Raw genomic sequence first — 25,627 nt, 5'->3', positions numbered from 1 at the left:
CACACTACCTTTCTTTGCGTTGATTGCTGTAATTGTTTTGTTTACTTTCCGCTTAAGGTCTTCTACGGGGTTCCTCGTGATTCGTTGAAATTTGGAGTCGTCACTTAGGATGTCGCTAATTTTGTTCATGTATTCATGAATATAAATATATATATATATATATATATATATATATATATATATATATATATATATATATATATATATATATATATATATATATATCCATTTACGCTCGAGATGTCTACCGAGAGCCGCGCTTGCGCAATCGGGAGGAGGAGGAAGACGAGAGAACGTGACCAGCCACCAGAGGACTTGGACGCCATTGACACCGTACAGCAGAGCTACGTTTCGACCATACTTATTTCGCTCTCACAACCAGTAGAGCGGTGCCACGTTATCTGGCAAATTATAGCCGTGTCGCAGACTAGTATACCTGCAATTCCATAGTCAGTGTCTTTCAAGCAGCAGCTGGAGGACGAAGGATTACTCAATTATCTACATCAACGGACACGCGGCTCGGCAGCTACGTTCACCTGTTTGTTATCATGTGGCCACAGTTAACATTTAGGCTAGTTGTCGTTAGGCCGTATATAAAATAATAAAATCCCGTACGTGTCTTTAGTAATTTTACAATCTAAATAGATGATTATTTTCATTATTTCTGCAGAAGAAATTTACAGTGCTTGATTATAAATTGCACAGATATTTGCTAAAGATTTCTACAGTTATCCTTATAATGTAGGATGTATTTGTAGTTATCTATTATGTAGAAGATTTCTACAATGTAATTGCCTTCTAGTTCCAAGTCGACGTCAACCGAGGTGCTAGGCTTCCCACCTTTACTTGCAACAATTTGCCCTATGCAACACGTCGTCGGTGGAGCGTGGCAACCGATTACACCTCTCTAGATTTACAGCTACGCTGTCGCTTTTTTTATCTGTAGTAATAACTCTGTAGTTACAGTAGTGATCTCCCAATGAGATCAATTACATTAACCCTTTGATTTATATCTACCGTACTATTCTATCCAGTAGTATATTGAGGTGCATTTACCTCCAATTAATATTATATAATCAACCTTATTTACTTTCATAATTTATTTACTCTGGTGAAGAACCAGCACCAGAATAATGCTAGGGATGTATTAATCTTTTAGCATGTAACCCCCCAATTTTGTGCAGGTTAATTTGACTCCATTTATGTAAGAAATACAGTTTCACTAAGATCCATAGGACACTAGTTCTTGGGATCAGTTTAATCCATTCTCGTTTTGTTTCCCACTTTTTCTCAAAGTGGTGGTCCTTCATAGCTATCGAAGTATTTATTTAATTACAAGTTATTGGAGTCAGGTTTTCCCCCACAATAAGGGCTATACCTACCTTTTCAGTGTATTTACACGGAAAATTTATTATATAAATATATATTTATCTTTTAAATTGTTTAAAATTATAAATATGATCATATATATATTTTAGTTTTTTTTTTTAGCCCTGGACTAAAATATCAGTTAGATCACTGACATCAGTAACCAATGTGAAAGGCTTAGAAAAACCTAGGTACCTAAAAACAGGTGAAGAGATCACTGCGTTTAGAGGTTATTTAAAGCCTGGTCTTGATCGTCACCCCAAACAAATGGTTCATCGGTTCTCTGTAGTTTTGAAAACGGTCACAGAGAATCCCGCAATAAATGTACGATAGAATCCGACAAGATCTGTGAATTGTCCATCAGGTTCTACGTTACGTGGAGTTGAACAGTTTGGGACAGCAATAATTTATTATTAATCCTAGGTGATTCTTGAAGGGGTTACTTTCTCCTAAGAAGTTAATTTTTCCCTTTGGAAACGTGCACCGTGAGTTTTATCTCTGACTTTGCTTCTGTAAGTTTTGCAAGTACTCGTTCAAATTCTGAATTTAATGACTTTGAATGTCTTGTGACAAATATTAAATCATCGAGATACACTAGAACATTGCTACTTATCAGTCTGCGAAAGAGGTTCGTCATAAGCCTAGGAAAAGTTATTGGGCTGCTAGGCAAGCCAAATGGATTTCTGTTGAAATTCAGGTTACCCAAATAACCATTAGGAGTATTAAAAGCTGTCATCCGTTTACTTTCCTCATCAAGTGGGATTAACCAGAACACTTGCAACTAAAGTTGAAAAGACCTTGTTTCGTCCTAATTTTTGTAGTAAATTATTTAGGACTGGGAATGGGAAACGACTAGTTACAATTACGTTATTTAACTGACGATAATCAATGACGCAAATCTGTCCTCTTACAAATTACATCGCTTTTCGCTCGTATGCGCTACGGCCAAATATCGATGTAATTAAAAATGGAAATTTATTTCCCAATTAAATTTTGATTTTTTTTTCAAAACAGCAAGTTAGGGGTCCTCTGGTAGATTAGGAGGGCAGGAAGTTCTAAGGTTTCAAAACGTCATGAAACCCGTTAATTGAAAGTTTCCTCTCCTTACCTAAGGGCCTAAGCCAGAGAACCAAAAACAGAAAACAGGACAATACGTCACTTTCGTGAGCCGTGAGAAATAATGAACATAAGATAAATTATTCGTAGGTTTTCTGTAGACACTAAACTTTAGTGAAAAATCTTCCCTCTTCCCTATGAATAAATACATCTAGGAAAGGCAAACATTTATCAATAGAGCTGACTTGATCATTAAGTTTGGCTACAAATTCGTCTGTGTTTACATCTGTAGGCCATATACACAAAATATCATCAACGGCCTACAGATGTAAACACAGACGAATTTGTAGCCAAACTTAATGATCAAGTCAGCTCTATAAAATTTACTATGGCGACTGAAATTGATAAATGTTTACCATTCCTAGATGTACTTATTCATAGGGAAGATTTTTCACTAAAGTTTATTGTCTACAGAAAACCTACTAATAATTTATCTTATGTTCATTATTTCTCTGGGCATAGATACAATGTGAAAATATCAATTTTTTCTTCAATGTATCTAAGAGCTCTTCGGGTTGTGAGTCCAGAATTCTTAGATGATGAGTTTAAGAATATTGATTCTATTGGTCCCAAGCTTTGTTATCCACTGAGTTTTTTGAAGTTTGCCGTAGCAAAGCATGTCGTACATATTTTAATAATATATGCAGTGAGAAAATTCGCCCAAAGAATGTGTTATGTTTACCATATTTCTCTGTGTTTGAAAATATGGTCAAGGCCTTGAAACTTTTTGATATACATGTATTGTTTAGCTACCAAAATACTGTTATTTATACTGTTAGTGAACTATTAGTTAGAAACAGCCATCGTAGTGATAATTGTGTCATTTATAAAATACCTTGTAAAGACTGAAATTGGATGTCTGCCCAACATAGAACCTAAGATTTGAAATGTAGAGTTTCGCAACATAAATACTCTGTAAGACATTGCTAATTGTCTAATGCTTTGGTTTGTTCATTTGTCAGAAAATACTCACCAAATTGATTGGGAGATGTCTTCTTCAATAACGAATTGTAAAAGCACTTATGGCAGGAACATGATTGAATATGATGACCAGACTGTTACGTACCTCTATAAGATACGTAATTAAATAAATTAATTTGTACCTATATATGCCTTGCGTATAATATGATTACATGTATGTACATATAAATATTCCTTACTTGTATGCAAGTTATGTGTTATATATTTCATCGCATATTGCAATAAGCCCAACTTACCAACCGTGGGAACGATTGTTTTCTTTGTTTGCTCACGGCTGATCCCGTGGGAAAAGTGGTTTGTAATGATCATAAGTGGGTAACAGTATGTGAATTCTGTAATTGTTTGAACATTAGGCGGCAAGTGTCCGTGGGAGAGTTTTAGTGCTGGTGGGCGCGCCAACATTTCCCTCTGTTGTTTCATTTTAATTACTGCATGAAGTGATAATTACATTACCTGTTATGCATGTTAATCTGAGCATTAATTAACTTAGTTTAAGATTACTCTTGTCACAATATATTGCTCCATGTAAGTTTAAGTCCTAGGGACCATTCAAGCTTGTTCGCATTTGTGTTCCTCATGTGTGCCCCAACCTTACCTTGAGGTTACCTTGAGGTGCTTCCGGGGCTTAGCGTCCCCGCGGCCCGGTCGTCGACTAGGCCTCCTGGTTGCTGGACTGATCAACCAGGCTGTTGGACGCGGCTGCTCGCAGCCTGATGTATGAGTCACAGCCTGGTTGATCAGGTATCCTTTGGAGGTGTTTATCCAGTTCTCTCTTGAACACTGTGAGGGGTCGGCCAGTTATGCCCCTTATGTGTAGTGGAAGCGTGTTGAACAGTCTCGGGCCTCTGATGTTGATAGTTCTCTCTTGAACACTGTGAGGGGTCGGCCAGTTATGCCCCTTATGTGTAGTGGAAGCGTGTTGAACAGTCTCGGGCCTCTGATGTTGATAGTTCTCTCTCAGAGTACCTGTTGCACCTCCGCTTTTCAACGGGGGTATTCTGCACATCCTGCCATGTCTTCTGGTCTCATGTGATGTTATTTCTGTGTGCAGGTTTGGGACCAGCCCCTCTAACATTTTCCACGTGTAAATTATTATATATCTCTCCCGCCTGCGCTCAAGGGAGTACAGATTTAGGCTCTTTAGTCGGTCCCAATAGTTTAGGTGTTTTACTGAGTGAATTCTAGCAGTATAGGATCTCTGCACGCTCTCCAGGTCGGCAATTTCTCCAGCTTTGAAAGGGGCTGTCATTGTGCAGCAGTACTCCACTCTAGAGAGCACAAGCGTTTTGAAAAGTGTCATCATCGGTATAGCATCTCTAGTGTGAACAGTTCTTGTTATCCAACCTGTCATTTTTCTTGCAGTTGTGACGTCTACTTTATTGTGTTCTTTAAAGGTAAGGTCTTCCGACATGAGTACACCCAGATCCTTTACATTGCCTTTTCGTTCTATGTCATGATTTGCCTGAGTTTTGTACGTGGTTTCCGTTTTTATATTTTCATTTTTTCCATAGCGCATGAGCTGGAACTTATCTTCGTTAAACACCATATTATTTTCTGTAGCCCATAGAAAGACCTGATCTACATCTGACTGGAGGTTTGCCGTGTCCTCTATGTTGCCTACTCTCATGAAGATCCTAGTGTCATCTGCAAAGGATGATACAGTGCTATAGGTTGTGTTCTTGTCTATGTCCGATATGAGGATGAGAAAAAGTACTGGAGCAAGCTCAGTACCCTGGGGGACTGAGCTCTTCACGGTTGATGGGCTGGATTTTATTTTGTTGACTATTACGCATTGGGTTCTGTTGGTCAGGAAATTGTAGATCCATCTGCCTATTTTTCCGGTAATTCCTTTTGAACGCATTTTATGTGCAATAACGCCATGATCACATTTATCAAAAGGTTTTTCCGAAATCTGTGTAAATTACATCAGCGTTTTGTTTGTCTTCCATAGCATCTAATGCCATATCATAGTGGTCCAGCAACTGCGACAGGCAAGAGCGCCCTGTTCTGAAACCATGTTGTCCGGGGTTATGGAGATGCTGTAATTCCATGCATTTTGTGATCTTACTTCTTAGCACTCTCTCAAAATTTTTTATAATGCGCGATGTTAGTGCTATCGGTCTGTAATTTTTTGCCTCTGCCTTATTTCCTCCTTTATGAAGTGGTGCTATCTCTGCTGTTTTTAGTATATCAGGAATAACGCCAGTATCTAGGCTTTGTCTCCACAGAATGTGGAGGGCCTGCGATAGTGGTTTTTTATAGTTCTTGATGAATATGGAGTTCCAAGAATCCGGGCCTGGTGCAGAGTGCATAGGCATACTGTTTATGGCTTCTTCAAAATCTAGTGGGGATAGGGTGACGTCTGATATATGATTTGATGTTGGTATCATACCCATGAAAAATTCATTTGGGTTATCAATCTTTAGTGCGTTTAATAGCTCACTGAAAACAGAGTCGCACTGCTTCCTCAGTAGCTCGCTCATTTCTTTGTTGTCATCGGTGAAAGTTCCATCTCCCTTTCGCAGGGGCCCGATACTAGATGTGGTTTTTGATCTTGATTTTGCATAGGAGAAAAAATATTTCGGATTTCTCTCTATTTCACTGATGGCCTTTTGCTCTCAAAGAATGAGGTGATTTGATAAAATGCTATGCCCAAGATTACCATCCGAGTGCCGGTGGGGAAGTGGTTCAAATAGCTTTGACTATCACTTCCTTTTCTCCGGTCGTGATGGTCAAGCGGATTAAGGCATCCTGTAGATACCAGTTGCGTTGCTCCTGGCAGTATGGGTTCGAGTCACTTCTGGGGTGAGTTTTCAGTCACATATATAACTGAAAACTCACACACAAGAAGTGACTTGAACCCATACTGACAGAAGCAATGCATCTGATGTACAGGATCCCTTATCCACTCGACCAACACAACCGGACAAAAGGGGATGGTAGCTGAGGCTAATTCCCCATCCCCTCGCCGGCACTGTTAGTAATCTTGGGCATGGTATTTTATCAAATCACCTCATTCTTTGGGGCACACGTGAGGAACACAAATGCGAACAAGCCTGAACGGTCTCCAGGCATATATGCCACTGAAAACTCACACCCCAGAAGTGCATACTACTTCTGGCAGTATGGGTTCGAGTCACTTCTGGGGTGTGAGTTTTCAGTGGCATATACGCCTGGAGACCGGTCAGGCTTGTTCGCATACATACATATATATATATATATATATATATATATATATATAATATAATATTATATATATATATATATATATATATATAATATATAATATTATATATATATATATATATATATATATATATATATATATATATATATATATATATATATATATAATATATGTCGTACCTAGTAGCCAGAACGCACTTGTCAGCCTACTATGCATTTCCCGATATGCCTAATAAGCCAAGTTTTCATGAATTGTTTTTCGACTACCTAACCTACATAACCTAACCTAACTTCTTCGGCTACCTAACCTAACTTAACCTATAAAGATAGGTTAGGTTAGGTAGGGTTGGTTAGGTTCGGTCATATATCTACGTTAATTTTAACTCCAATAAAAAAAAATTGACCTCATACATAATGAAATGGGTAGCTTTATCATTTCATAAGTAAAAAAATTGAGAAAATACATTAATTCAGGAAAACTTGGCTTATTTCGCAAATCGGGCCTTGCATAGCAGGCCAAGTACGACGTTCTGGCTACTAAGTACAACATGTATATAATATATATATATATATATATATATATATATATATATATATATATATATATATATATATATATATATATATATATAATCCCAGGATGGAACCCCAAAGCAAGCAGACTAATTCTTGGGTACCTATTTACTGCCAGAGGAACAGGTGCATTAGATGATAGAAAACGCGTCCAACCATATCTGTCCCGCCTGGTATTCGAACCCGGAATTCCGTATTGTATGTAAAAAACGATCCCGACTTTGGTATTGTCAGGGACAGGAAGCTTCTACTTTGGCTTTTCTTAGTTCTCCTTGGGACATGGCCAACTACACTCCACACGATGAAACCCTCAGCAGTTGCCTTTTTCTTGGGTATCTACTTAACTGTTAAGTGAATAGAAGCATCAGGGTAAACATTGCTCAACCGTCACAGGTGCCATGATTGTGAGCCAAGAACCTAGATTATTATGCTACAGGACCCTAAAAACACATAAGTTACGCTGCGGACAGGATTCGAACCTGTGCGGGCAAAGCCCAATGGATTTCAAGTCCATCTCCTTAACCACTCGGACACCGCAGCTCTGTGTATACAAGTATGTGCGTGTGTGTGTTGTATAACTTTAATATAGTGTATCATAATATTTATAGAATACAACTATGAAAGTTTATCGACATTCATTAACACAAGACAAATGCGTGTACCGGCTTTGAATATCATATGGTATTAATTAGTATATACTTTTAAGAAAATACGTAATACGTTAAAATTGTTGAATGTGTCCCCATGGGGTCGGCCATCGCTAGGACGAGACTACCCCGAGGCCAGAGGACAGCTTAACGCAGCGCGGCGGGGCACGGTGCGTGTTGGCCCCGGGGGCGGGGCACACGGTGTTGCCCCCGGGGGCGGGGCACACGGTGTTGCCCCCAGGGGCGGGGCACACGGTGTTGCCCCGGGGGTGGGGTACACGGTGTTGCCCCCGGGGGCGGGGCACACGGTGTTGCCCCCGGGGGCGGGGCACACGGTGTTGCCCCCGGGGGTGGGGCACACGGTGTTGCCCCCGGGGGTGGGGCACACGGTGTTGGCCCCGGGGGCGGGGCACACGGTGTTTCCCCCGGTGGTGAGGAACACGGTGGTGCCCCCGGGGGTGGGGCACACGGTGTTGCCCCCGGGGGTGGGGCACACGGTGTTGGCCCCGGGGACGGGGCACACGGTGTTTCCCCCGGGGGTGAGGAACACGGTGGTGCCCCCGGGGGTGGGGCACACGGTGTTGCCCCGGGGGTGGGGCACACGGTGTTGCCCCCGGGGGTGGGGCACACGGTGTTGCCCCCGGGGGTGGGGCACACGGTGTTGCCCCCGGGGGTGGGGCACACGGTGTTGCCCTGGGGGTGGGGTACACGGTGTTGTCCCGGGGGTGGGGCACACGGTGTTGGCCCCGGGGGCGGGGCACACGGTGTTTCCCCGGGGGTGAGGAACACGGTGTTGCCCCCGGGGGTGAGGAACACGGTGGTGCCCCCGGGGGTGAGGAACACGGTGTTGCCCCCGGGGGTGAGGAACACGGTGTTGCCCCCGGGGGTGAGGAACACGGTGTTGCCCCCGGGGGTGAGGAACACGGTGTTGCCCCCGGGGGTGAGGAACACGGTGTTGCCCCCGGGGTGAGGAACACGGTGTTGCCCCCGGGGGTGAGGAACACGGTGGTGCTCCCGGGGGTGAGGAACACGGTGTTGCCCCCGGGGGTGAGGAACACGGTGTTGCCCCCGGGGGTGAGGAACACGGTGTTGCCCCCGGGGGTGAGGAACACGGTGTTGCCCCCGGAGGTGAGGAACAAGGTGTTGCCCCTGGGGGCGGGGCACACGGTGGTGCCCCGGGGGCGGGGCACACGGTGGTGCCCCCGGGGGCGGGGCACACGGTGGTGCCCCCGGGGGCGGGACACACGGTGCGGGTTGCCCCCGGGGGGGTCGAACACGGTGCGGGTTGACCCCCGGGGGGGCACGGTGCGGGTTGACCCCCGGGGGAGGGGCACGGTGCGGGTTGACCCCCGGGGGGGGGGGGGGAACACGGTGTGGGTTGACCCCGGGGGCGGGCACACGGTGCGGGTTGACCCTGGGGTGGGAACACGGTGCGGGTTGAGTCCCGGGGGGGGGGGGAACACGGTGTGGGTTGATCCCGGGGGGGGGGGAAACACGGTGCGGGTTGACCCCCCGGGGGGGGAACACGGTGCGGGTTGACCCCCGGGGGGGAACACGGTGCGGGTTGACCCCCGGGGGGGGAACACGGTGCAGGTTGACCCAGGGGGGAACACGGTGCGGGTTGACCCCCGGGGGTGGGAACACGGTGCGGGTTTACCCCCGGGGAAGGGGGAACAAGGTGCGGGTTGACTCCCGGGGGGGGGGGGGAACACGGTGTGGGTTGAAACCGGGGGGGGGGGAAACACGGTGCGGGTTGACCCCCCGGGGGGGTAACACGGTGCGGGTTGACCCCCGGGCGGGGCGGGACACACGTTGCGGGTTGACCCGGGGGGGGGGCACACGGAGCGGGTTGACCCGGGGGGGGGGGCACACGGAGCGGGTTGACCCCGGAGGGGGGGGGCACACGGTGCGGGTTGACCCCGGGGGGGGGAACACGGTGCGGGTTGACCCCGGGGGGGGGAACACGGTGCGGGTTGACCCGGGGGGGGGCGGGGCTTTCTGTACAACAAGGAGATCTGTTCTTTTAAAGTGGGGTTCTAGAAGGCCATATCGATTCTGCTTAGAAAATTCCCGAACCATTAGTGAATTAAATGTAAATGATGTATTGTCTGTTTAGAAGATGTATTTTTAATTCCTAGAATATTGTGCTTATTGTACATGAATAAGGAATTTCAAAGTAAAGGACGTAGGTTCGAACCCCCGTCACGGGCCTTGTGGATTTGTTCATTCAAAGTAAAGGTTTTAGGCACATGATGCATACGAAGAAATGTATGCATTATGCAGCTCAATACTTGCAAATTACTTGACACCAGACATTTTCAGTGCACACACCCAAGAGCCCCATGACTGTGAGCGTGAAGCAAATATTTACTGAGGTTCAGAAGAACATTGAATGATTCAATGAGTGTTCAAGGAGAGTTGAACATAGAAACATTCCCTACTTCTGGATTCTGGGTCACATGTCTCAATGTTTATATCATACTACCTCCCCATGTTAGAGACATTCATTGGAAGAGCAAAGTAGTGCCTCATCTTGGCTGTCTGATCTTGATGCTGCCAGGGAGGGAAAGACAAATTTGATTGAATATATATATATATATATATATATATATATATATATATATATATATATATATATATATATATATATATATATATATATATATGTGTGTGTATATCACGAAAATAAACACGTGATTAAGAATGTGACAATGTCAGACCACGGAGGAAAAATGAAACAGGAAATTTCCTTAAGTACTTTCGTATATTAAATACATCTTCAGAAGGTCCTTCTGAAGATGTATTTAATATACGAAAGTACTTAAGGAAATTTCCTGTTTCATTTTTCCTCCGTGGTCTGACATTGTCATATATATATATATATATATATATATATATATATATATATATATATATATATATATATATATATATATATATATATAATATATATATATATATATATATATATATATATATATATATATATATATATATAATATATATATATATATATATATATATATATATATATATATATATATATATATATATATAATTTATATTTATATATACGAACAAGCCTGAATCGCCCCCAGGACTATATGCAACTGAAAACTCACACCCGAGAAGTGACTCGAACCCATACTGCCAGGAGCAATGCAACTGGTATGATTAAGGCGTCCTGTACATACCAGTTGCGTTGCTCCTGGCAGTATGGGTTCGAGTCACTTCTGGGGGTGTGAGTTTTTAGTTATATATATATATATATATATATATATATATATATATATATATATATATATATATATAAATAATATAGAAAATATCAAAGTGTTCAGTGAGGATCCACAAGGTCTTCTCTGAGTACTCTTTATTTTCTTCTCCGAGGCTATGGGTCCCTACACTTGCACCAGAGGTGGTACCCCTATATATATATATATATATATATATATATATATATATATATATATATATATGTCGTACCTAGTAGCCAGAACTCACTTACCAGCCTACTATGCAAGGCCCAATTTGCCTAATAAGACAAGTTTTCATGAATTAATTGTTTTTCGACTACCTAACCTAACCTAACCTAACTTTTTCGGCTACCTAACCTAACCTAACCTATAAAGATAGGTTAGGTTAGGTTAGGTAGGGTTGGTTAGGTTCGGTCATATATCTACGTTAATTTAAACTCCAATAAAAAAAAATTGACAACATACATAATGAAATAAGTAGATTTATCATTTCATAAGAAAAAAATTAGAGAAAATAACTTAATTCAGGAAAACTTGGCTTATTAGGCAAATCGGGCCTTGCATAGTAGGCTGAGAAGTGCATTCTGGCTACTAGGTACGACATATATATATATATATATATATATATATATATATATATATATATATATATATATATATATATATATATAATGTGTATATATATATGTATATATTTATATATATTCCCTAAATAGTTCCCACCTCGTTACATGATACTGTAAATGATAAATGGAAAAATATACAATTTTACTTAAACAATTTTGAAATACTTTCTGACCGTGTACAATTGTAGTAAAGAGTTATGAACATGCCGTATGCTGACACATCGCCATTGTTTCCTCACTTGAGTGTGTTGAGGCTGTCGCAGATTGTTTAACCTCATTTATCAGTGGCTTTAGAGAAAACATTCTTGTGTCAAATTAACTGAGATACCTATCAGGAATAGTCTAAAGAGGAGTGAAGGAGTATGGGATAATAAAAAAAAAATAATAGGTCTGCCAGACAGTTTTATGTATGGGAGCCATCTTTGAAACTCCTTCAAACAACATCCCGATTTCATGCTGCTTTGTGATCTATTATCGTGAGGAATTATTTTTTAATTAACACGCTAAAGAAGCGCGGCATATGTGAAGTTACCCAAGACTATATGAAGGGTTACATGATTTGTAACACTTAAGTCCATATCTGTACTGGCAAACTTTGGGTGCATTATGGAGAATGGAGAATATTCTCAAGAACACGGGAGTGGATAAAGAAATTGCCAAGCACCAGGTATCTCACCCCAGCAGGTCTGAAGAGATCGTGACCCAGATCTTGATGGCAGTGTCCGCACACTCACAACCCTTCCCGTGTATTCCTCCAGCACTGCAGTCTTGGGCCGCACCGACCCGGAGTTTATCTTCAAGAAGCATCTTGCCGCATAAGAGTTATCCCGCCCATATTTTAGCTGTTGCATATTTTGTGATATTATCCTCGTGCCATGGCCTCGGGCCTTATAAACATCCGAGATGACGGCGCCCACCATATAGTATTAAAAGGAATGTGATATTTTGAAATTGACCAATTTCCACTGAGGAATTGGGCGAATTTGTGTTTTTTTGTTAAAATAAAAGCAACATATGAATAAAAGTAATATCTATTTGTGCTAAACTTGTACATAGGTGACTATAAAAGATTTAGAAGTGAGTAGTTTAAAGTTAATTTCGAGATTTACGATTATATTATAAATGATGGTGATAATATTTATTCAGGTAAAAATACATACTTACAAAATGAGTTACAAACAGAATGTTGGATTCGTAGATAGAGCTTACACACAGAAATCACAATAGCGTGATGTATCAAATGAACAAATCCACAACTGATGATGTATCAATTCATTTGATACATCACGCTATTGTGATTTCTGTGTGTAATGAAGTAAGGGCGAAGAAGTAGAACGGCCAATTGACATAGCTCGAGTGCATGGGGGAGTTGTGTAAAACCCTGGTTTGTGTCTCGGAGAGGCTGCAGGATCCAAGTAAATTCAGTAGAATTTCTAGTTGCAATTCTTATACCATGTCGTAGCTCAGTCGATTAAGGCAGCGTCTGGGATGCTCTCGGACGTAGGTTCGAATCCTCGTCACGGCCCTTGTGGATTTGTTCATTAGATAGAGCTTAGTATATTCTATATCTAAAGCCACAGCGCACAATATACCTAATTGCACAGCGTTTCGGGCAGAATTTCGTGTAATCACTTATACAAATCAGCCCCAAATGTCGTGTCCCATCGTGTTCTTGGTATGAGCGGTGTTCTGAGTGGTGCACGTCCTGGTGGCAGTGCTCGCCTCGCGCCTCTTACTACGCTCCCAGTGTTCTTGAATTTATGAAGATGACTTCCTATGGTATAGTGATAAGACTCGCCTGGCGTTTCTCGAGCGCTTTGTCCTGGGTTCGTATTTTGGCCGGGGAGGATTTACTGGGCGTCAATCCTTAACTATAGCCTCTGTTTACCCAACAGAGGTACAATGGGTACCAGGTTGTTAAATGACTTGGCGGGTCGTATTCCGGGGAACATAGGGACTTGCCCGAAACGCTACACGTGCTAGTGGCTGTTGCGGGTTGGTACAAGAATGTTAGAACTCTTGTAACAGTTGAGCAGCGAAGTTGCAGAATCTGTGATGAGAGTGACGGACACCGCCTTGACCACTATCTACGTGAATGTGAACAGCTGAGAGATATCAGAAATATGTGTAAAATGATAAACCCCACATTGTTTGAGTTAGGAAAATAGCTATTTCTCAAATATTGATACTGTTCTTAAAAGATTCCCCCATTTTGCACCCGCAAGATAACGTAAGCTTTTAAGGGTTGACAGATGTTAATCTTGTTTGAGGAGCTGTTCACTTGAGACAGTTAATTTAGTCCCAGCTGTGTATGGGTACAAGTGACAGGATGAACAACCCAGCGGGTTTTCTTCCTGTTGGGGAGTGTTGTACATGATGCAATACCTGTATGTCCACTCACAGGATGAGTGACGCTGCCCAATAAACTCGCCCCTCGGGGCAAAATTTAAAAATGTAAAACTCTTGTATGTATAAATAATAATAATATTGAGCATCACGGATATGGTCTTGTAAAGAGACATTCTGCAGTCAGTTGTGTCGGCGTTCTTACTAGAGACTCAACCAGCCCCACATAGTTGTCGGTCGTGTGACTGAACAGGAAACCCCGAACCCCCTGTGACAAAGCTGCTACAAGCCGCTTTCTCCTTCCTACGGAGCTTCTTGAGGAATTCCTTGCAATTCTGGATCTTCATTGTCTGTGGTCCGATGGAAACACCAACACTGACCTTGGCCTCAGCTTAGGGAAGAAGGTACTTGAAGGCTGTCGACGCCTTACCAAGTGCTGTGACAAATTGTATCATGGAGCCCAATTCCATGTGCAGTGGCGGCAACCGACAACCAGAGCGCAACTCCATAGTCTCCTGAGACTGATGGATGCCTACTACTAGTGGTGGCATTAGACCCTTCCGAGGTCCACCAGAGACTCCCACTTGGCGTCGTTCCTCCCCACAGAAAAGTCTTTGGGACAGCAGGGCTGGGTGGCCCTGCTGTCCCAAAGACAAAGAGAGCAATGAAACCTGGTCCAACCCCCTGAAGACCCGCCAGGAATGTTACCATTTTGGAGTCTTAGATGACAAACCGGTCATACTTCAACACGTCTGTTACTACTCACACTTGGTAAAGCTAGTGTTCCTGGCAGCAGCCTCTAAAGCTCCTTATTGACCTGTTATCACAATTTGCTGTCTATAGGTTTCCTTAGTGAAAACCACTATTTAAAAAGAATGAAAAACCAGTTTACTCTTTGGAATGCACAAATAGAAAAATAAACTAGTACAGTCAGGATTAACAATTAAATGATTATGGGCTTATGACCACTGACACACTGTAATATGTAGAACTTAGTTATAAATCTCATGAATACCAGACTCATTACAAACACACAACCTGAAGCAAATAACAAACACAACTTAACTCACCCAGTCTACACCACAACCCGCCTATATACCTGACTCCTCCTGGCTCCTACTGACGGTGGGAGCTTCCCAGACACACTGTAGCCTCAACACGACGTAATGACACAAACGGCACACTTTCTCACTCTCATAACACGACCATACACTATTAATATACGTATTAATACAATGGACATACTTGAAACAATATACTTAAATAATTATACTTCTTGTTCTGGAAATAATATCCATTCAGTGACGCACACAGCTGGTACCACAGACATACACAGCTGGTACCACAGACATACACAGCTGGTACCACAGACATTCACAGCTGGTACCACAGACACATACACAGCTGGTACCACAGACATACACAGCTGGTACCACAGACATTCACAGCTGGTACCACAGACACATACACAGCTGGTACCACAGACATACACAGCTGGTACCACAGACACACACAGCTGGTACCACAGACATACACAGCTGGTACCACAGACACACACAGCTGGTACCACAGACACACACACAGCTGGTACCACAGACACACACAGCTGGTACCACAGACACACACAGCTGGTACCACAGACACACACAGCTGGTACCACAGACACACACAGCTGGTACCACAGACATACACAGCTGGTACCACAGACATACACAGCTGGTACCACAGACACACAGCTGGTACCACAGACACACACAGCTGGTACCACAGACACACACAGCTGGTACCACAGACACACACAGCTGGTACCACAGACACACACAGCTGGTACCACAGACACACACAGCAGGTACCACAGACACACACAGCTGGTACCACAGACACACACAGCTGGTACCACAGACACACACAGCTGGTACCACAGACACACACAGCTGGTACCACAGACACACACAGCTGGTACCACAGACACATACAGCTGGTACCACAGACACACACAGCTGGTACCACAGACACATACAGCTGGTACCACAGACACACACAGCTGGTACCACAGACACACACAGCTGGTACCACACATACACAGCTGCTACCACAGACACATGCAGCTGGTACCACAGACACATACAGCTGGTACCACAGACACATACAGCTGGTACCACAGACACATACAGCTGGTACCACAGACACACACAGCTGGTACCACACATACACAGCTGGTACCACAGACACAGCTGGTACCACAGACACACACAGCTGGCACCACACATACACAGCTGGTACCACAGACACATGCAGCTGGTACCACAGACACATACAGCTGGTACCACAGACACATACAGCTGGTACCACAGACACATACAGCTGGTACCACAGACACATACAGCTGGTACCACAGACACACACAGCTGGTACCACAGACACACACAGCTGGTACCACAGACACACACAGCTGGTACCACAGACATACACAGCTGGTACCACACATACACAGCTGGTACCACAGACACATGCAGCTGGTACCACACATACACAGCTGGTACCACAGACACATACAGCTGGTACCACAGACACATACAGCTGGTACCACAGACACACACAGCTGGTACCACACATACACAGCTGGTACCACAGACACACACAGCTGGTACCACAGACACACACAGCTGGTACCACACATACACAGCTGGTACCACAGACACATGCAGCTGGTACCACAGACACATACAGCTGGTACCACAGACACACACAGCTGGTACCACAGACACACACAGCTGGTACCACAGACACACACAGCTGGTACCACAGACACACACAGCTGGTACCACAGACACACACAGCTGGTACCACAGACACACACAGCTGGTACCACAGACGCACACAGCTGGTACCACAGACACACACAGCTGGTACCACACATACACAGCTGGTACCACACATACACAGCTGGTACCACAGACACATACAGCTGGTACCACAGACACACACAGCTGGTACCCCAGACACACACAGCTGGTACCACACATACACAGCTGGTATCACACATACACAGCTGGTACCACACATACACAGCTGGTACCACACATACACAGCTGGTACCACAGACACATGCAGCTGGTACCACAGACACATACAGCTGGTACCACAGACACATACAGCTGGTACCACAGACACATACAGCTGGTACCACAGACACATACAGCTGGTACCACAGACACATACAGCTGGTACCACAGACACACACAGCTGGTACCACACATACACAGCTGGTACCACAGACACACACAGCTGGTACCACACATACACAGCTGGTACCACAGACACACACAGCTGGTACCACAGACACATACAGCTGGTACCACAGACACACACAGCTGGTACCACACATACACAGCTGGTACCACAGACACACACAGCTGGTACCACACATACACAGCTGGTACCACAGACACACAAACTGATCGTGTCACATACCCGTCCAGCACCCGTGGCCATACTCATACACCGCTCCACTAACCAACTCTTATACAGTATAATACAACAGTGTAGTATAATAGCATAACTGCAATACAATCACATAAAATATATAACATAACATAGCACTATGAAAGGAAACCAGAAATATGGGGAACTGTAATTCATAACTAATTTGAGGCGTGATGAAAAGTATAATATTTAGAATTTGATTAGTTAGTAACCGGGTCACTACATCATCCAGCAAGGTCTTGATGCTCTTGAAATCCTCTGATGTATTTACACCAATATTTATACACAAGTTTAATCCCATTAACGTGATACTATCAAAGAACAAGTCCACAGGAGCCGTGATGAGGGTTCGAACCTATGCGTCGGATGTTACAGTCGTGGTACAGTTGACTCTAGAGCGCGTCTGGGAACACTCAACCCATTGGTTCGAACCCTCATCAAGGCTCCGGTGGATTTAGTAGTATTTATATTATGAGAAAGTTCTAGAAAGTTCTAAAGGTACTCCCAGTTTACTTAGCACTGAATCTGTTTGGAATGTTCTGGAAAGTAGGCAAGTGTAAAGGCAACACCGTCCTTTGTGCAAGTACGAACCTTGTGGGGGAAATAATAGCCATTTTCTGCACTTTAGAGACCTAGACCAATTAGTAACCCTTATTACCCCAGCAACACAAAAATAATTATTTGTTACAGAGTGTAATTGGTTCATGTGATACTTGTAAGCATTTTGGTCATATGTGCTGATGAAACGTTAACATTTTAAGAACATAAATGGCGTAGAGTAGAGCAGCGAGAAAGACAGGAAGAATGAAGACGGTGATATGGGAGATAAAGGGCGCTGGGTTCGTGAGGCAGCGTGTGTGTTAGGGTGTGGGAAGGGGGGTGGGGTAGATTGGAACCGGGTGCGGTTGGTTTTGTGTAATTGTGTTCCATGAGGTCAGGGACGTGACCCCACACCACCAGCCTGTGTGTTCCTGGCTTATCCAACACTCATGTTTATCTTGTTCCTGTGTTCTTGACCGTCCTCACTGTCTAGGCCGCTGTGTGAGCTGTGTTCTTGACCGTCCTCACTGTCTAGGCCGCTGTGTGAGCTGTGTTCTTGACCGTCCTCACTGTCTAGGCCGCTGTGTGAGCTGTGTTCTTGACCGTCCTCACTGTCTAGGCCGCTGTGTGAGCTGTGTTCTTGACCGTCCTCACTGTCTAGGCCGCTGTGTAAGCTGTGTTCTTGACCGTCCTCACTGTCTAGGCCGCTGTGTGAGCTGTGTTCTTGACCGTCCTCACTGTCTAGGCCGCTGTGTGAGCTGTGTTCTTGACCGTCCTCACTGTCTAGGCCGCTGTGTGAGCTGTGTTCTTGACCGTCCTCACTGTCTAGGCCGCTGTGTGAGCTGTGTTCTTGACCGTCCTCACTGTCTAGGCCGCTGTGTGAGCTGTGTTCTTGACCGTCCTCACTGTCTAGGCCGCTGTGTGAGCTGTGTTCTTGACCGTCCTCACTGTCTAGGCCGCTGTGTAAGCTGTGTTCTTGACCGTCCTCACTGTCTAGGCCGCTGTGTGAGCTGTGTTCTTGACCGTCCTCACTGTCTAGGCCGCTGTGTGAGCTGTAATCCTCGGCTTGTGTGGGACCCGTCAGGCTCTTAGTGTACTTAACCCCAGAGTTGTGTTATACGGTGCCGCTCTTGATCCTATTTGTGTCCTCGTTTGTCTGTAGATGACATCCCATCGCAGCTAGCAGCCACAACACCCCTTCACAGCTGGCAGCTACACCACCCCATCACAGCTGGCAGCTACACCACCCCATCACAGCTGGCAGCTACACCACCCCATCACAGCTGGCAGCTACACCACCCCATCACAGCTGGCAGCTACACCACCCCATCACAGCTAGCAGCTACACCACCCCATAACAGCTAGCAGCTACACCACCCCATCACAGCTAGCAGCTACACCACCCCATCACAGCTGGCAGCTACACCACACCATCACAGCTGGCAGCTACACCACACCATCACAGCTGGCAGCTACACCACACCATCACAGCTGGCAGCTACACCACACCATCACAGCTAGCAGCCACACCACCCCATCACAGCTAGCAGCCACACCACACCATCACAGCTGGCAGCTACACCACACCATCACAGCTAGCAGCTACACCACCCCATCACAGCTAGCAGCCACACCACACCATCACAGCTGGCAGCCACACCACAGCATCACAGCTAGCAGCCACACCACACCATCACAGCTGGCAGCTACACCACACCATCACAGCTAGCAGCTACACCACCCCATCACAGCTAGCAGCTACACCACACCATCACAGCTGGCAGCCACACCACACCATCACAGCTAGCAGCCACACCACAGCATCACAGCTAGCAGCCACACCACCCCATCACAGCTAGCAGCTACACCACACCATCACAGCTGGCAGCTACACCACACCATCACAGCTAGCAGACACACCACACCACCACAGCTGGCAGACACACCACACCACCACAGCTGGCAGCCACACCACACCATCACAGCTAGCAGCCACACCACACCATCACAGCTAGCAGACACCCCACACCATCACAGCTAGCAGACACCCCACACCATCACAGCTAGCAGCCACACCACACCATCACAGCTGGCAGCTACACCACCCCATCACAGCTAGCAGCGACACCACACCATCACAGCTGGCAGCCACACCACAGCATCACAGCTAGCAGACACCCAACACCATCACAGCTAGCAGACACCCCACACCATCACAGCTAGCAGCCACACCACACCATCACAGCTGGCAGCTACACCACACCACCACAGCTAGCAGGCACCCCACACCACCACAGCTGGCAGCCACACCACACCATCACAGCTAGCAGCCACACCACACCATCACAGCTAGCAGACACCCAACACCACCACAGCTAGCAGACACCCCACACCATCACAGCTAGCAGACACACCACACCATCACAGCTAGCAGACACCCCACACCATCACAGCTAGCAGACACCCAACACCACCACAGCTGGCAGCCACACCACACCATCACAGCTAGCAGCCACACCACACCATCACAGCTAGCAGCCACACCACACCATCACAGTTAGCAGGCCAACCATCCTACCATCTCTAGCAGCCCCATCACCTTACATATTCATGTATTCATAGATACATACACAAGGGGCGGTGTATACACAACTCGTGACACACCCAGAATAGAGAAAGCACCGTGCACCCCGGTCCCAGTGTTTTCCTTCTATTGAGTTGTCTGTATCACACAAAGTATACATATTCATAGATGCAAATACTCGTGTATATGATCACATATGATTGCTTATGCCCTTGTCATTGCAAGTTAAATGACTGTTCAAGCAGGAACAATTATAATGCATTGCACAGCCAAACATATAATAGACTAAGCCAGAAGACCCAAAACAGAAAACGGAACTGTACGTCATTTTCGCGAACCGCTTTCATTTATTAGTACAATAATTGTTAGCCTTAGTAACACTTAGAAAGCGAAAACCGACGTTCTTTGTAAGAGGACAGGTTGCTGTATCACTGTTACGAACCCGATTCCATCGTCGGAGCATGGAGCAGCGACGTCAGTGCCATCTGTGAGTCCGCTTCCGAAAATCCCCACAAATTGGACGACGCCATCTAGTGGTGACAGGATTATATCAGCAAGAGGCGCTAGATTCCTGTCCTAGTCAGCTCGAGAGGTAGCTGGTGCTGACCTCTGGCGCCTAGAAAAATCAGCGCCCTCTATTATAGGAGTTATATGTCTATGTCAGAGTACGTAAATGATGTTTCCTAGTGTCCCATGTACTGACCAGTGTACTGATGACGTGTCTGTATCCACAGAGTCGACGTAGGGCTGCTGTGGTACGAGGACAGTCAGTCTACCCAGGGCAGCCAATCGCTCTCTACTCCATTCTGCTTTACGGAAGCAGTGAGCCGCCTCCGGAGAAGAACTGTGTAGTGTTCTACTGTCTGCCTGTGAAGTGGCAGTGACAGAATTCTGCGTACCCGGGACAGGCTAACAGAAGAGACGACTGACAGTAAGGTGCTACGGAGGAGTATAACCAGCGAGTTGCAAGAAGCTCCTGCCAGGGGTTCGCTACCCTTGTATTTGTTCGTGAAGAGGCCAAGCAGCTCGAGGCTGATGTTCTCTGCCATCACCAGGCTGGAGAGTGATTGTGGGCGTGCACGAAGAGCACCTAGTGAGACTGTTTTGGCTCTAGGGTAGACTCGTTGGTGTTTCCCAGTATTGGTTGAGGACGGTACTGTGTGTGTTGAGGGACACTGTAGCTGAAACCCGTCCTCTTAAAAAGAACGTCACTTTTGGCTGGTATGCGCGATATGGCTAAATTTGGACGTAATTTGAAATGAAATCGACTCACAAAAGTGACGTTCTGTTCCGTTTTCTATTTGAGTCGTCCGCCTTACGTGCAGAGGTTATAAGAAGACACTTTAAATTCACGTTTTTCATAACGTTTTGAAACTTTATGAGAATTTCCTGCCCACCTAACCTATCAGAGGACCCTTAACTTACTGTTGTTGAAAAAAGAAATCCCAAATTTATTTTAATTTTTTTTTCATTTTCAAATTACGTCCAAATTCGGCCATACGGGCAAACGGCCGAAAGCGACGTTCTTTTTAAGAGGACAGGCTTGCAGCTGACAAGACTGCATCGATTGAGCATCGAATAGCGCTTAGTGTCCTATGAGAGAGACACTTGTGTACATATTAAGTGTAGTAATACTTCCTTTAGGATTATATATGAGGTGATGGGAAAGTGATTATATGTGATTATATTGATAATTGATGAAGTGTCGTATTCAATGCACCTCCCCCATTGTGTTTTACTTGCATTACCGAGCTCACTCCTTGAAAGTCACTACTAACTTAGGGCCGGATACCAGAACTTTAGTACCACCAGCAAAGAACCCGGTTGCAACCCATTGTGGCCGTAACAATCACCCTGACCCGATAAAAGTTATACAACCGGGATTTCTGATGTGTTTTGCTCAAATGTTATAATGCAGTCATGTCCTCCCAACATGCGTTGTCCTCTAGGAGGGTGGTTATGTCTTCTCTTCACACTAGTGTAATTAATATACGTGTTTGGACATTTTGCTTCAACTTGTCTTATAGTCTTTGTGGTATATTCGGTCATATTAAGTTCACTTGTACTACCCTACCAGTTCGATATATTCATTGCGTGGGTAGCCACCATGTGTTTTATTCTCTAGAGCTCGTTTTCAAATGAATAAGTCCTTTCTGCATCTTAAACAATAGGACGCCACCATCTCTGAGGCGAGGCGCCAGCTGCAGCGCCTGGACCACTCGGCAGCGTTATGTATGCTCAAGCCGCTCGTCTAGTGCACTCGGCCCTCTCTTCCTCTGTCTCCAGATTCTGAATCTTTTGTTTTCTATTTCCTGGTAACAGACCTCACGACTAAGTCGCTACAATTTGCTGCTGGGTGCGACCCCTCTCCCCGGCTACATGCCTTCCTCCCTACTCTTCTCCTCCCCTCCGTGACCTGTTCTATACCCTGCTTCCCTTTCGCTCTACCCCGTTGCCTTTGTGTCTGTCTCCAGGAGCCAATGCTTGGTGCTCGTCCTGGTCGTTTTCGTGGCTATTCCTTTCTCTCCCCCCCCCCCCCAGCCATTGCTGGGGCTTCTAATTCTTCTTTGATTCGGGCTGATGTTCCCTTTGTTCCTTTACTTTTTCCTTCGCCTCTCCATTGTTCTGCTGCTCGTATCTTTGTGGGGAAATGGTACACAGTTTGTTCCATTTATCTCCCCCCGAGTGTCCCGCTCTCTCTTCCTGATTTGAAACACCTCCTGGACTCCTTGCCGGAGCCTGTGCTCCTGCTGGGTGACTTCAATTGTCGTCATTCTCTTTGGGGTGACGTTCTGACGAATACCCGGGGTCGCCTCCTTGAGCCGTTTCTCCTCTCTTCTTCCCTGTCTCTTCTGAATTCTGGTGAGCCCACTCATTTGGACTCTCGGACTCGCACCCTTTCTTGTCTTGATCTTTCTCTCTGCTCTTCTTCTCTTTACTTAGATTTCACGTGGCAGGTTCTTGATGACCTCCATGGAAGTGATCATTTCCCCATCCTTGTTTCCTTTTTCTCTTTTCGCCCTTCCCTCTCTTTCCCTAGGTGGCAGTTTGCTAAGGCAGACTGGACCCTATTTACCCTCAGTGCTGCTCTCCCTGACCTCTCCCTTCTGCCTCTCTCTCGCGCTCTCCTCCTTTTTCATGACACTGTCTTCAACGCTGCCCTCCGCTCTATTCCTCGCTCTTCCTCTCGGGGTCCACGGAAGTGCGTTCCCTGGTGGAATGCGGACTGTGCTCGGGCTGTCCGCTGTAAGCGTGCAGCCTGGAAGAGGCACCGCCGTAGGCAGACGACCGATTCTTTTCTTTTCTTTCGGAAAGCGAGTGCGGTGGCCCGTAGGGCCATCCGTACGGCTAAACGTGATTGTTGGGCATCTTATGTCTCATCAATTACGTCCGAGACCCCTCTGGCCCAGATCTGGAAGCGTATCCGCAAGATAGCGGGTAAGTTCGTTCCCGATGTTTCACCGGTCCTTCACCTCCATGATACTCTTGTGGCGGACCCGTTGCAGGTCGCTTCCGAACTGGGTTCCCATTTTTCTTCTGTTAGCTCTGGTCTTCATCTTCCCCAATCTTTCCTTCTTCGTAAACCTGTCCTTGAGTCTCGTCCTTTAGATTTCTGCACTCATCTTCAGCTTCCCTATAATGATCCCTTCTCTCTCTCTGAACTTCGTTCTGCCCTGGCCCTCTGCGGTTCTACGGCGGCGGGCTCCGATGGTATTCATTATGAGATGCTTCGCCATCTCCCTCCGGGCACGTCTCAGTATTTAGTGAGTCTGTATAATCGGATCTGGGAGTCGTCGTCAGTCCCTGAGGACTGGCTCGATGCCGTTGTCCTCCCTGTTCGCAAACCGGGGTCTCTGGGTACTTCCCCTAAGGACTTTCGCCCTATTGCTCTCACAAGTTGTGTCTGCAAACTCTTTGAACGTATGGTTAACGTTCGTCTGATGTGGTTCCTGGAACACCATCACCTCCTCTCCCCTTCTCAATTTGGTTTCCGCAAGTGCCGCAGCACGACAGATGTCCTGGTGAACTTGGAGGTCTATATTCGTACTGCTTTTGCTGCGAAGACCTCCGTTGTTGCCGTCCTTTTTGACCTAGAAAAGGCTTACGACACCACTTGGCGTTATCATATCCTCTCTCAACTTCATTCTTTTGGCCTTCGTGGTCATCTCCCTCTCTTTCTCCGCAGCTTCCTCTCTCGTCGTTCCTTTCGGGTGCGCCTTGGTACCGCTCTCTCTCCCTCTTTTCAGCAATACGAAGGTGTGCCCCAGGGTAGTGTTCTGAGCACTACTCTTTTTCTTGTTGCCCTCAATGGTCTTCTTTCCTCTCTTCCTTCTGGTGTCTTCTCCGCTCTCTATGTCGATGATCTTACCCTTTGTTGTCAGGGTGATGATTCGCCTCTCCTTCAACGCCGGCTTCAACTTGCAATTGATGCCGTGTCGTCTTGGGCCACAGGTCATGGCTTCAAGTTCTCTACTTCTAAGACTTGTGCCATGACTTTTACGCGGAAACGGGTTGTTCTTCGTCCCTCTTTGTCGCTTTATGGTCATCCCCTTGAGTACAAAGATTCCGCGAAGCTTTTGGGGTTATTCCTTGACACTTGTTTGTCTTGGTCTCCCCATATCTCTTACCTCCGTGTTGAGTGCTCTAAGGCCCTTACCCACCTTCGGGTCTTGTCCCATACTTCTTGGGGGGCAGATAGGCGCACTCTCCTTGCTTTACATTCCTCTCTCGTCCTGTCTAAGCTCGATTATGGTTGCCCTGCTTACTCGTCTGCTTCTCCTTCTACTCTTCGCCGTCTTGATGCTTTGCACCATACTGGGTTGCGCCTCAGTTCTGGTGCCTTTCGTTCGACTCCCATCCTTAGCTTGTATGTTGACACTGGCTTCCTGTCTCTCCAGGACCGCCGTGATCGCTACT

At 45.7% G+C, this 25,627-nt stretch overlaps 1 non-coding gene across 1 annotated transcript; it reads right to left on the bottom strand.

The window, feature by feature from the left end:
* Positions 1 to 7,682: 7,682 nt before the first annotated feature.
* On the bottom strand, positions 7,683 to 7,764 carry TRNAS-UGA (transfer RNA serine (anticodon UGA)). The gene has a single exon. It is a non-coding gene; the product is annotated as a tRNA-Ser (tRNA).
* Positions 7,765 to 25,627: the final 17,863 nt, after the last annotated feature.

This window comes from Procambarus clarkii, chromosome 43, assembly GCF_040958095.1.
Source record: "Procambarus clarkii isolate CNS0578487 chromosome 43, FALCON_Pclarkii_2.0, whole genome shotgun sequence".
Classification (NCBI taxonomy): Eukaryota; Metazoa; Arthropoda; class Malacostraca; order Decapoda; family Cambaridae; genus Procambarus; species Procambarus clarkii.
Note: the sequence above shows the minus strand (reverse complement) of the source record. Positions and strands in the feature narration are given on the sequence as shown.